General features: G+C 37.1%; 2 protein-coding genes across 3 annotated transcripts in view; one reads left to right on the top strand and one right to left on the bottom strand.

Moving 5' to 3' along the window:
- The window catches only part of LOC140171855 (uncharacterized), a 384363-nt gene that overhangs the window by 75215 nt on the left and 295161 nt on the right, over positions 1-13987 (bottom strand). The window lies entirely within an intron of this gene.
- The window catches only part of LOC140172019 (uncharacterized), a 57129-nt gene continuing 47615 nt past the window's right edge, over positions 4474-13987 (top strand). Inside the window, exon 1 of the mRNA XM_072195367.1 lies at positions 4474-4845. The gene's annotated coding sequence lies outside the window, so the exon portion shown is untranslated. The remainder of the gene's footprint in view (positions 4846-13987) is intronic.

Genomic DNA, 13987 nt, shown 5'->3' with positions numbered 1-13987 from the left:
CTATTATATACCACAATGCAGTTTTTGTCATTTACATTTAATATATAGAGTATTGCAGCATCTACATAGTAATAACAAAGAGATATGGAGAGCAGATTTTAAAAGTCCACATATCCCATCATGCACTTGCTTAGGCAATGTTCGGAGCAATTTGATCAAATACTGCCAAGGGATCAAATTAAAACTCGACCGCCGTTTTCGACCATTAGGCCAGGTAAGGTGGTTGCCTAGGGCGGCAAATGCGGAGGGCAAAAAAAAAAGGCTAAAAAAAAACGGGAATGGAGAAAGAAAAGGGAAGAAAAGATGAGGGCAGATAAAAAGAAAAATGGGAGGAAAAATATGGGAGGATCACCTCGTCCTCTACGTTCCTGGTAGAGTAAACATGCGATCCAGCAATAACTATTTGCTTCATGTTCCGTGCACTTCACGATCCATTGGTGACAACGCCTTCTGTTCGGCTGGCCCACGCCACTGGAACGCACTTCCTGGCCATCTTCGCTTTGTACCTTCTGTCAACGTGTTTAAGAAGCACCTAGACAACGTACCTCTTCCCACCTGAATAGGGATTTGCTTCTTAAGCATTTTGACAGAAGGGGTTTGCCTCATTTTTCCAGGTTTCATATTTATTTGATTTTCTTGCCACACTCATTAGTTCTTTGGTTTTACTTAAATTTTTAATGTGTATTTTTCATGTGATTTTTTAATATGTATATATATGTATTTTTCTTAATAATTATGTACTTTTTAAAGATATATTTTGATGTATATTCTTGTATTTGCATTTTAATGTTTTTATTGTAAAGCACTTTGACGATTTTAATATAGCGCTCTATAACTGTTGTTTAATAATAAAGGGGGTGAACAGAGAAACAAAAAACAGGGCGAAAAAGGAAAAGGGGGACATACAAATAGGTCAAAACTGATGAGTTTTCAAGGTATGCTTTGGTGGGGCGGCAGGGAGAGGCTATGCCTAGGGCGGCAAAATCCCTAGGAACAGCCCTGCCGCCGGTTCCGGCCGGTTCTGTTCGGTTGTCATCATATGGTTATATCACCTATATTATATCTGTGCGTCATAATTATTAAGATATACAAGGTGTCCCATAAAAAGGTTACATGTAGAAAATGAACCGCATTTTGTGATGGTACAACAAAACAATGTCATTTTTTCAGATATTATTTATTCATCCTTCTTGTAACTGTTTGCTAAGTTTCAATTCCGTATCTTAAAAGCGACTTAACTTATGAGCGCAAGATGACATGGGTGTTAAGGATACCTAACCATCAAAATATCGCATAAACTAAAATTTACCACAATCACAGTTTTGTTTTCAGACTTTTTTCTTTATTACCTTTTATATTTTTCTTATTTTTCATTGTTGAACTTATTGCATAAAAGAAACATATTGAAAAATTAAAAATTGTACACTGAAATTAAATCTTGACTCTTGGTGGTAAACAAATAAAGGAAATAGGTAATGGTTATTTGATAAGAACACGTTTTTGGTGAAAGCAGTTCTGCACGCTGTATCTCCTGTTATCAACATAGTAAAATGAAAAACAATCTTTTGTATAGGGCATGCTTGGATTTTGTTGACTTGAAATCGCTGCTATTTGTTTTTTACATTTCTAACTGAACTCTTGAAATAAAATTGAACAAGTTTTATTCGTTGTTTATTAGAATAAAATACTGCATATGCCATGCTATGGCTGTGTCTTCTCAAATGCCCCGCCAAATGCATGGTGGCTGTGACGCCGTGACGGTGGTATAATGAACCTCGCTTTTGCATTATGTCGCCAGAAAGAGCTTGGTCAGGAATGCCTGGAATGCGGGCTAAGTACGTAGATTGTGAGCTTGACATTCACAGGGGTACTAGTAGAGGGTACATAGATTTTGTCATAAAAAGGATATTTATATTTGTTAACATTAACTTAGATTATTTTCAAAAATCTACATGTAACCTTTTTTTGGGACACCCGGTATGTAGGAATTTTTTTGTTTTGGATATAGCCCCTCTTCAGAAGTATTTTGTTACATAATTGTATGCGGGGTTGGGGGTATGTTGTACAGGTCCTATGTGTGTTTATTGTTGCATGGTTTGATAATAGGTTATGTATCTCTCATGCTATATAGTTGAAGGAAACATAATGTGTGTGGGGTGTGGGTGGGGCGTATGTGTTTACCGACAAACGAGGACACGCACATGACATTTCATATTTAAACTGTGGACCACTAGGCAACGGCAGACCATCCCCTTTTGGATTTCTGCAAATGACCACAATTGCATGTATAATGCATTTGCGAGATATGCTCTTTATTGTGCATTAAATATACCGTCCGTACGGTCCGTGGTTGCTAGGTAAAATTGCGTTTCATACACATACACACAAAAAATGGTGAAAAACGTCCTTATTTTGTCGACTGAATGCAGTTTCAGACGTCCCCGCGTTTGCATAGTCCTAAACTGTGTCCACGTTTGGAGACGAACACTCACAGGGGTGTGTGTGGTGGGGTGTGTTTGTGGTGTGCATTTGTAAAGACCTGTAAATGTGGACTTTTTACCACCCAAATGGGGACATACCTACAACCGAGGATGTCCATGGTTGTGGGAATCAACCAAAATGTAAAACGGCATGTGAAACCAATGTCTATGTTTGTTAGTGTACGCGACCTCCTTGGAATATAAAAGGTCTGGTGTGTTTGGTGGGTGTCGTCAGTTAGGTGGTTAATTTTGGTTGAGTAGTGTCCATGTTGGTAAAATGATGATTATGGTTGCAGGTCTTAATAAGTAGGTCATTGGAAAGTTTTACAAAATGACCACCAAATGAAAGATACTTTTCACTATAATTGTATAAAATGTCATTTGGAAAAACTTGAAAAATGTTCAATATGAAGGCCCAATTGAAGCAGTTAGCAGTTCATTTCCAGTGGTGTACCTAGACTTGTTGTCGGGGGGGGGGGGGGAAGAAAAAATTGTCCTGTGAGCATTAATCTGGCCCAAATTTTCTGGGATATATGAGTGCAACATGTAAAAATTTTCCGTTTCATACTATTTAATTTAAAGTGAAAGTTCATTTCGCACAAAGCATGCAAAAATTGGCAATTTTACACTATTTTATACCCAAATCAAGGTGTATACCAAATGTGTGCACATTTAAATAGAACTAGAAACAAGAAATACTTTTTTTTCTTTTTTTTTTTTTTTTTCTTTGAGTTGTTGGGGTGGGGTGGTTGAAGAAAGAACTTTAAGAAGGAAATATTTAGTCCCTGCTGATTTAATATTGTACTTTGTCGTGTGTATCTGCATCTGATCACTTTCTTTAATCCTACTTCCATCTTTTTTCTCAGTCTCCTGAAAGCCCACTTTTTTCCTTTCTGTCTCTGGTGTACCAGATACCAGGGGTAAGACATCAGGGTAGGCAAAGCTTTGTACCAGTCAAGTTTACGGGGACAACTGCCCATATTGTTCATGCAAAACTTGTTATACTACATGTATTTTAGCCCCAAACAAGGTGAATTTGAATGTATAGTGGATGAAGTGTGTGCAGTGCTCAAGAAAAATTTAAATTTCATACTATTGTAGCCCAAAATCATGGTATAATAACGAATATTGCCTGTATTTTCTTTCTTCAGTAAGCCTACCAAGTTTTTTGGGAACATTTGATATTGTGTCCCCCCCAGCCCCATCATGTCCCCCCCTGGATTGACGCCCATGAGTGTTGTAGTGAAAAATATTACTAAATAAGACAAGGAATGAAGCCAAGGATATTATTTAGACAGTCATGGTTGATTTACTCAAAATATCAAAACAACCATTGTATTCATGTGAACCAAAAAAAAAAAGTTTCAAGTTCATACCAGATCAATTTTAACTTGTACTTGTAAAATAATGTATTTCTTTATTCCATTGCTTAGTCGGTTTAATTCCGAAAATATGTTGGAATGGGAGGGGAGGGAGTTGGAGGAGGGGAGGAGAGAAGGGAGGGAGGTAGGAGGGGAGAGAGCGAGGTGCACAAGATATTGGTGATTTGATTAATTTAGCTTCAAACAAAAGTTAATTCATCACTGCACTGATGAATGGATAAAATATTGTGTGAAAACTTATTGATGGTCCCAGTTTGTACAAGCAGCATTCCTTTGCATTGTATAAGTTTCCTGTCTTCTAGGAATCATAAGACAATAGAAATAATCTTAATCTTCAATTATTTGTAGTTTCAATTTATATACAATTCTTGAAAACATGGTTCTCTTGGTTATGGAATAGCGTCACAACCATTAACAATTAAGCGGTCACCAGACCGTAAGAATAGTATATTGAACGTTTTTTATTGGCTGGAAGTTTATTTCAAAAATTGTGATATGGCCTGCCTATATACTATGTATCACATGAAGTCATGAACCATGGTAAAAGTCTCGATCCATTGTGAAGCTGAACTTGTGCAGTAACCTTTTATTCTGAGGTAGTCACTGGAAAGAACAGTTAACAATAAGTTTATTTATGGGATATCGTTGCTATCTACTTGTACATTAGTTAGGACATTTGCCACGACAAGCCATGCCATTGGTTATATATGTTTATTATTGTTATTTAGATTTCTTCCCCAATCACAACCCACATAATTTGGTATACCTAACGGATTTTGTTTCATAGGAGACACACCTTAACCAGCTATCATACGGACTATACCGGTACTTACAACGCTTGACATACAGGAATCCCAGGATTTATCAGAAGTATAATCACAGATATCATACGAGACGCACCTTAACCAGCAAGCATACGGACTATACCGGTACTTACAGTGACACACAGGAATCCCAGGATTTATCTGAAGTAATAATCACAGGTATGTATATATACTATGTTACGTTAAATGATTATAATGAGTAAGTAAAGCTGTGCTAGCATGTAATTTACTTTACTAAATCAACAACTATTAGATATGGAAAGTTCATTTATTGAGAATTTATTAAATTTGGATACATAGATGATAGATTTGACTCATATTTATGATATTCACACATGCCGCAACCTTTGTATTGTTCCATGGGATACGACTTTCAAGGACTAAGAGCAACTTTGAATTGTTCTTCCTGGTTGAAGGTTTAGGCTAAAAAAGATAATAAACTCCTGAAGTACTGACCTAAATGTGTATCCTTCAGGGCAAAGGGACAAGAACTCTCAATTCCTGTCTCATTCACATACTAGGGTAACAGTAAAATGGTTTAAGCGCTTGTTGGAAGTGACTTTCTTTGCTTCTTGCTTTTTCTTCCTTTTCATTCTTAAAGGCTCATTCAGTGATCCCAGTAGGAGCATACACATTTACAACTACGGGGTCAAAATTTGACCACAAAAGGGTCATTTTTGACCCGTTACCTGAATCAACTATGCTCGAACTAAACAAGGGTCGAATTTAACCCCACAAACATGATCAATTATTTGACCTCAAATTGTGGTTAAAATTAACCCCATCAGGGTTGAAATGACTATATTTTTTTTTAATAGCTGTTTTGGGGTCAAAAATTACTATGTTTAAAGGTCATTTGATTCTAAAATTGAGACAATAAAGAACGTGACCCCTTTTGGGTCTAAAAATGACTACACTTAAGAGTAATTTTAAAATGACCATTTTAGGGGGTCATTTTAATATCCAAGAAGTGACCCTCAATGAAGTTGATTCCAACCACGAATAGGGAGGATCAAATAAAAGTGACCCCGGAAAAGGGTTAACATTTTGACCAAATTGTTTTAAGTGTGTACAAAAATTGAAATTGCATAAATTGCTTAACAGTGAAGGATAAGTCATTAAAATTGTCATTTATATTTTTAAAATGAAAAATTTGATAAAAAACAAGGGAAACAGCAGTATTGACAAAGTTGAAACCCCATGCAAAAACATGTAGCTAATTTTTCTACTAAAGTAGAGATGTGATTGGGGCTCGAGCAAACTGGCATATGAAAATATTGAGAGAGAAAAAATCAGGACTCAGCGGGATTGAACCCCGGTCGCTGGATTACCGGTACAGAGCTTTACCACTGTACTACCTGAGTTCACAGTCGGTACTCGGGCAATCTCAATTAACTTAAGCATGTTAAGTCCCCATGATAACTCTTTCATTGTGTCTCAGCGGCCAATTATATATTAAATAATGAAGCAGTAGGCGGCCTATATGCTTCACCCGGGCAGGGCGTAATTTATTTCCGATCCTCGCATATAGTAATTTGCGTTTCGCATTGTCTTACGCCCTGCCAGGGTGAAGCATATAGGCCGCCTCCTTCTTCATTATTTAAAGTAGAGATGTTACAGTTTTATGTAAAATGTCCTATTTTGTCTTTAATACACTTGCAGGCCATATTTTTGATTTTATCAAAGGTGCAAAATACTGAATTTTGATGATATTTACAATTTTCTGAATGAGCAAATCGGCCTTTAACTGTAACTAATTAGTCTTTGTCAAAGACCTCGCGATCCTAGGGGGGCGAGCTCGCGCTGAGCGGGCGCGTCAGAGCGGCGAAGCCGCGACGGCAGTGGAATATTATAGGTGGCGCTCCCACTACAGTGGTCCAGGCAGAGCCTTCTTGAAAGGCTAGTAACTAATGCCAGTGCCTTCTTTAAGCTGAGACTGTATACATATTAGTCTCAGCTTAATGTCCTGGCTTGTGTATCTTGTATGCATGATCCCAGTGCATGATCGCCATGAGATAACAAGCTATATCCTGAATAACCAACAATGTAAAACCAGGGAAGTGCCACTAGTTAAACAAACCTTTGTGCTCTACCATTGTCTACGAACACAATAACTTTTGTGCTCCAAGAGCATGTGTGCTGCTTGCTGTGCTACAGGAGCAGTGTGTTGTTGCTGTGCTCCAGGAGCACCACTTCACATATAACATAGAATTATAGTGAAAATTGTTGGTAACTTATTTCATTAGCATGACTGTATAGCCAATTCAAAGTACAGTCTAGTAATTGCTCCTACCTTAATTTCTGTACCACAATTTAGGATGCTAGTAAAAGGGGTGAAGTCATATTGAGTGCATTTGAGGTCAACTTTTCTAACAGCGATTCTGTTTTACACCGGGGTTTTACATAATTATTATTTCACTCAGGGTTATGAGAAATGTTTTGATCCATGAATTCTGAAGAAATATTTGTCTATCTATTATCAGGTTGTACAGTGTTAAGACTCTGGACCGGTAATCCAGTGACCGGGGTTCAAGCCCCACTGAGTCCTGATTTTTTCTTTCTCAAAATTTTCATATGTCAATTTGCTCAAACCCCACACACGTCATTTAAATCATAATTTCTCGGGCTTGCATCGTTTATTTCCGATCCTCGCATATATTAATTTGTGTCTGGCATTGTCTTACGCCCTGCTAAGGTGAATCATATAGGCCGCCTCCTTCTTTAACATTTATTATTATTTAAGTTACAGTGAACCTCAATGTCAGTGTAATAATAATAAAAAAGAAAAAAAAAAACACAGTGGTGTGGTCGCATGGAACTAACTTTGATAGTAGCATTCCTTTCCTGTGAATTGCGGTGTTTTGACAGAATTGCCACTTTTTTTTTTCAATGCAAAGTTGGAAAGGAGCATATTGGAAACTGTACTTACATATTGAGCCAATGCAGGTGACAAATATTGCGCAATTTGTAGGGTGCTTAACATTAAATAGTAGCCCAAATCTGGCAACTCTGTGTTCAATTGAAATTGACTCTGTATTAATTAGTTATGCATGGTTAGATTGAATACAAACACACACCAAAAGACCTTATTCCCTGTACATTCCTAGAAGTCAGTCACATGAAGCAAATTACGCCCCTTGTCTGTGCCACTGTCGTTGGTTGGATTTTGAGTGTACTAAACTAATTATATACCTTCATTGGTTGGATTGTGACTGTACTACAGCTAAACTAATTATATACGACTGGGACTGAGGAGATTTCAAAACACACTTATAGTGTGTACAGTATACAGCTAAGCCTACGTATAATACAGGTAACACAACTTCTAAGTTCCCCCCTAATACTTTTTATAATAAGTCGAAAAATATTTTATATAATGTAAAATTTTAAAAAGATATGTATAGCCCTGTTTGTTTTACACATGTGGACCAATTTATAGCGTCACACATCATTGCGTTCAGTCACAATGGTTAATTATGTAAGAAAAGAGGCCGTTTTAAAAGTTGCACCTGAGCCCATAGCACAAGTTGTAAGTTCCCCTAAATACTTTTTTAAATAAATCGAAAAATATTTGACAAAATGCAAACTTGTAAAAAGACATGTGTAGCCTTATTTGTTTTACACCTATGGAACAAATTATAGCGTCACGTGTCATTGCGCTCAGTCACAATGGTTCATTATGTAAAAAGAGACAGTTTTAAACTGTGTTAAAAGTTGCATTTGAGTCCATAGGAGTCAACTCTCAAACAATTCAGCAGGCCAGGCCAATTCATGTGTTTGTTCAACAATTTTTCCTATACCTTTTTGCAGGCGCCAATCGTTGTTAATCCGTGATGAATCCACAATTTGCCAGTAGCGTATACGCCAACGCATAAGTTATTGAAGCGCGTATACGCCGATACAAGTCAGAAATTTGCCATAATTGGAACTTGTGTGCGCTACATGATGTTTTCATTATTTTGGAGGAAGTGGCTAAATACTGCTCTTTTATTCTGTAGTTCTTTTGCTGCTATCATCAGGAAAGCATCGATCTTCTTGTGTTTAGTGACAATGACTAAACTGTTCATTCCTCATGAAATAATCGTGTGAATTAGACGACCGTTAGCTTGTTTTCGTTGTTGAAAGGGATTCGATCATGTTTACGCCGTTGTTCATCATCGAGTAACAACGATGCATCTGCGTAGTCTGTGTGGTTTATTTCGCGAGGGCAGCTAAAGCTAAAGCTAAAGCTGTCCCCGCGAAGTAAACCACGCAAACGACGCAGACGCACCGTTGTTAATCGGTGATGAACAACGGTGACACATGATTGAATCCCTAAATACAGAAAACCTGACTGCTATGGGCTCAGGTGCAACTTTTAAAACGGCCGCTTTTCTTACATAATTGACCATTGTTACTGAAGGCAATGATGTGTGACGCTATAAATTGGTCCACAGGAATAAAACTAATAGGGCTATACATATCTTTTTACATTTTTACATTTCGTAAAATATTTTTCAACTTATTTTCAAAAGTATTAGGGGGAACTTAGAAGTTGTGTTACCTGTATACCTCTCAGTTTTGATTATCTCTATTATATAATATAGCAACAAATTTGTTGTCTTTGGGTGTTAATAGCTGGACAGCACATCAAAATTTGAGTAAAAGTTAGGCCTGTTTGGAATGTACTACATGGACGTTAGGGAGTGTTCATAAATACTTAGGTAGGGGGGCAAATGGTGGGGGGAAAAGTTTTAGGTCTCCAAAAAAGGGGGGGGGGGAGTCAATCTCAATTTTGCAGTCAATTTTGCTCATTATAGGGGGGGTCAAAAAGGTTTTAACAAGAAAACACAAGAACAAGAACATACAAATTTTTGCGTCTCAATGTCCATTTTTTGTGTTACTTTTATTATCTATACTATTAAAGAGGAACTTGCCGATAATCGATACTAATCGATACTTTGAAGATTATAGATAAATCATCTCAGAGATTATAGATAAATTATAAATTAATAAATAGATAAATAAATAAGTTCTAGCATTTCCGGATGAATGGTAAATGCATAGATAGATAGATAAATTAATGAATACAAAGAATTATTTGGATTTATTTGGTAGATCAACCAATGGTGAACCCACGCGTTGCTTCGTTTGCTACGGACAAGCTTTAAAATACTGCGTATCCTATACGCCGCATGCTCAAGACAAACACACTGCTCACGGCGGATATTTCATGCTGTAACCGCTACACACATGATTTCGACAAATTTTAAGTGATCTTTTTGAAAGTGATCATATAGTTTATCCGTTCGTGGTGACTTTCGATGGAGAGTGGGCATTATTAGCATGGTAACCGCAACCGCTATTATAATAAATCAGCTGCATTCGTTTACGATGACTGTTGGTAACTTATTTTGTGATAACTTTCCGAAGATTTTAAATTCAAGGTAGGCCTATAATATTGGAAGTATAATTTGAGTTTATTCGTTTGTCATGTTGTGATGAATTTCGATGGGGAGGGTGGAGCATTATTAGCATGGTAACCATAGCGAAACACTATGATATCTCAATGGCGTAGATTTCTTTTTGACATTAGGGGGGGGGGGGGGAGAGATATGAAAAACATTTCTTGAACTTGAAGTAGGCATATTATAATAGTGAATCCAGCACCTTTTGGCAACATTAACAGTGGCGTAGATTTCTTTTGATATGGGGATAGGTAGGGTCCGTTTCAATTTCTTGAAATAGGCCTACAGTGAATCCTGCACGGTATTTTATATGATGCAAAAGTGGAACAAATTCGCACGAAGACCGCAAAAATGGGCACTTTTTAGTTTGGCCAAATATGAGGTTGATATTGTCAGAAACCCACATGTATATAGGCCTACAGATGTCAACTTTCTTGGGGGTGATTGTATGGACCATTGCCCTTATCAAAATATGGGGGGGGGGAGGATATCTTGAAACCCAATGTTGCTATTATAGGCCTACTTGATGAAACAGAAACAAATTTAAAAGAAAGAAAGAAAGAAAGAAAGAAAGAAAGCGAACAAGCAAGAAAATGAAATAGAGAGAAATGGAACGAAATAACGGGAAAGCAATAAAATAGATAGAGAGAGAAACTGAAAGAAAAAAGGAAAGACAAAAGTCAAAAGGGTGTTTGGTACACAAATTACGCAAAAGATATATGCTAAAGGAAATCGTTTCCAAATAGAGGCAACAAATGGTAGGCCTACCACATCACTGACCGCGTAATAATTGAGCTGTTGAATCGATACAAATTGCCATGATTACCATTTCCATCGTTTATGCTAACTGCTACCGTTTACTCCTGATTACTCATCTAAGCGCGGGCCCGAGCCAAAAGGGGAAGGAATGAGGGCAGGAAAGAGGGAAAGAAAGAGGGAAAGAAAGAAAGAAAGAGAAACAACGGGAAAGCAAGAAAGAGAAAGGGAGAGAGAAACAAAGAAAGATAGGGAAAGACAAAAAAAAAATAGACAGACAGAAAGAAAGAAGAGAGAGAGAAAGAAAGTGAACAAGTAAGAAAAAGAAAGAGAGAAATGGAACGCATGAAAGCGAGAGAGAGAAACTGAAAGAAAAAAGGGAAAAAGAAAGAAAAAATAAGTAAAAAGGGGAAGGAGAGAGGGAAGAAAAAATGGAAAGAAAGAAAGAGAAACAACGGGAGAGCAAGAAAGAGAAAAGGAGAGAGAAACGAAAAGAAAGAAAGGGAAAGACAAAGAAAAAAAGCCAGACAGAAAGAAAGAAAGAAAGAAAGAAGAGAGAGAAAGAAAGTGAACAAGCAAGAAAAAGAAAGAGAGAAATGGAACGCAGGAAAGAGAGAGAGAAACTGAAAGAAAAAAAGGAGAAGACAGAAAAAAGAAGTAAAAGGAGAAGGAAAGAGGGAAAGAAAGAGGAAATAAAGACAGAAAGAAAGAAAGAAAGAAAGAGAAACCTGGTGAAAGAAGGAAAGAGAGACAAACGAAAAGAAAGAAAGGGAAAGACAAAGAAAAAATAGACATACAGAAAGAAAGAAAGAAAGAAAGAAAGAAGACAGAGATAGAGAGAAAGAAAGCGAACAAGCAAGAAAAAGAAAGAGAAATGGAACGCAGGAAAGAGAGAGAGAGAGAAAACTGAAAGAAAAAAGGAAAGACAAAGAAAAAATAAGTAAAAAGGGTGTTTGATACAAAAATTACGCAACAGATTTTATGCTAAGGAAGTCGTTTGCAATGTAGAGGCAAGAAATGGTAGGCCTGGTAGGCCTACCATCACTAACCGCGTAATAATTGAGCTGTTAAAAGCGATACCAATTGCCATTACCATTTCCATCGTTTATACTAACCGCTCCGTTTACTAACCGCTCCCATTTACTCATCTAGCGGGGGCCCGCGCGAAGCGCGGGTACCCGCTAGTTGGTTATAAGAATGAAACATGTATTTTCAAAAAATTAGAATGCATAAATTGAACTTGAACTTCATACAAGTCACAGCATGTGAAAAACACCATAAACTTGCATGTTTGTAGGAAGTATGCCTATATAAATAAATAAATGTATAAACAAATATAATTGTTATAATTGTGACTGATTTATTACTGCACAAATGGAGTTAGACTATGCCATAGTCAAATTTTGATAAAAATATGTTATTATTGACCATGATGACCACATTCCGTGGAACTCAAAATTATACTGATGTCTATTAAAATTAAAGTGTTCAATAGCAAAATGGTCATAAAGAGTTTATATAATTAGATGATTAGTGAAAATAAAAGTTATTGAATGCAAAATATCTTGCATTATAATGGCTCACTTCAATACTGAACAATTCTGATTTTGGAATCTACCAGTTTATTGATCGCGAAAGCCCGAATAAAAAATCCGATTTTGTACTTTGGCTTTTAAGCAGAACTTTACCCCGGGACTTTGGTCTCTAAAACACACTGTCAATTTAACCACAAGTACTAAGCATGGTAGTACAAGACGCGCTAAATGCACCACTGAGAGTTTAACTTTCGCGCCAGTACAAGCGTGCCGCAAATTGTTGTGTACGATGTAGTTAATGGTAATGGCACGTGCCCAGAGGATTAAAACCATAGTGGGATCTTCGCGACCAATCACAAGCCAGATCCATTTAAAGATGCATTACATCATGGCCTATTTTAGTTAGCCTAACTAACTCTCCATAGAGTCCTGTGTTAAGAATCTTAACAACAACCCAAAGTAAGTAGTCCACTAGCTAACAAACAGAGGGAGTACAGTGACTGAAAATATCAGGTGTGAAAATCTATCAATTGCACATAAATTAATACAAATCAGCGTTTTATGCTTAAATGTAATAGCAAGAGTATGCAAAATGGGCAAGTGGACTACGAAGAAGTCTAAAATGGAGTAAGTTGTTTTTTAACCTCATGGAAAGGGTTTTGTGTCTAAAGGGGGGGGGGGGGGTCAAAAAGTTTTAGATTCTCTCAAGAAAGTTTTGACTCCAAAAATGTCCAAGTGCTCAGCCCCCCCACCAAAGTATTTCTGAACACTCCCTAAGTTTGCGCTACTAATGCATACTTTTATATTACATTTTGTTGCTGTCTGTTGTAGCTGTGACAGCCAGCTCAGTTTCACCCATGTCTGTTTAGTCTTATCATTATGCAAGCTATGTAATCGAGGTTTAGGAATTACTAGTTTGTATCCTAATGCAGTTTAGAATTGGATTTATGGATAGGAGCTGGAACTTCAGGATTTACAATAAGTGTTCAGTTTAGGATTAGGTTAAAGGATTAGGATGTATCATGGATGTACCATTGGAGATCAAGAGTTGAGTTTTGAAAATAATAGGCATGCTACAAATCGTACTTCTGGAAATGTTAAGGTGGGCTGTCAGGCGTACTATTTATAAATTGCACTTAGGAAGAAGTTTAGGAATTGAGGTGTGCTATTAATCACACTCGGACAGGCGATTTAAGGTTTTCGATAATGTGCGATCGGACTAGTGCACCTTAAAACTCAATCCCTGGGAGGTAGGATTCAGTCATAAGGGAGCTGGCCATAAGCATTGGAAAATTGGTTTTTGGTGTCTAAGGCCAGTTAGGGAAGTTTGGTTAGGGCTGCAAAACAAGCCAGAATATATGGATATGGGTTTAGGAGTTTAGGTCTCACTTTAAGATTATGTTATGATATTAGGGTTTAGCTATAAGAGTTTAGATAAGGACTTATGGTTTAATAGAGTTTAGGATGCATGAATGGGTTCAGTTAGGATTAGGTTTAGGAACTAAGGTTGTGCATTTTTAAAAATGGGTCAATTTAGGGTAAGGGATAAGCATTAATAATGTA

This window comes from Amphiura filiformis, chromosome 15 (genome assembly GCF_039555335.1).
Source record: "Amphiura filiformis chromosome 15, Afil_fr2py, whole genome shotgun sequence".
Taxonomy (NCBI): Eukaryota; Metazoa; Echinodermata; class Ophiuroidea; order Amphilepidida; family Amphiuridae; genus Amphiura; species Amphiura filiformis.
The sequence above is the reverse complement of the archived record's forward strand: the minus strand, read 5'-3'. Positions and strand labels throughout refer to the sequence as shown.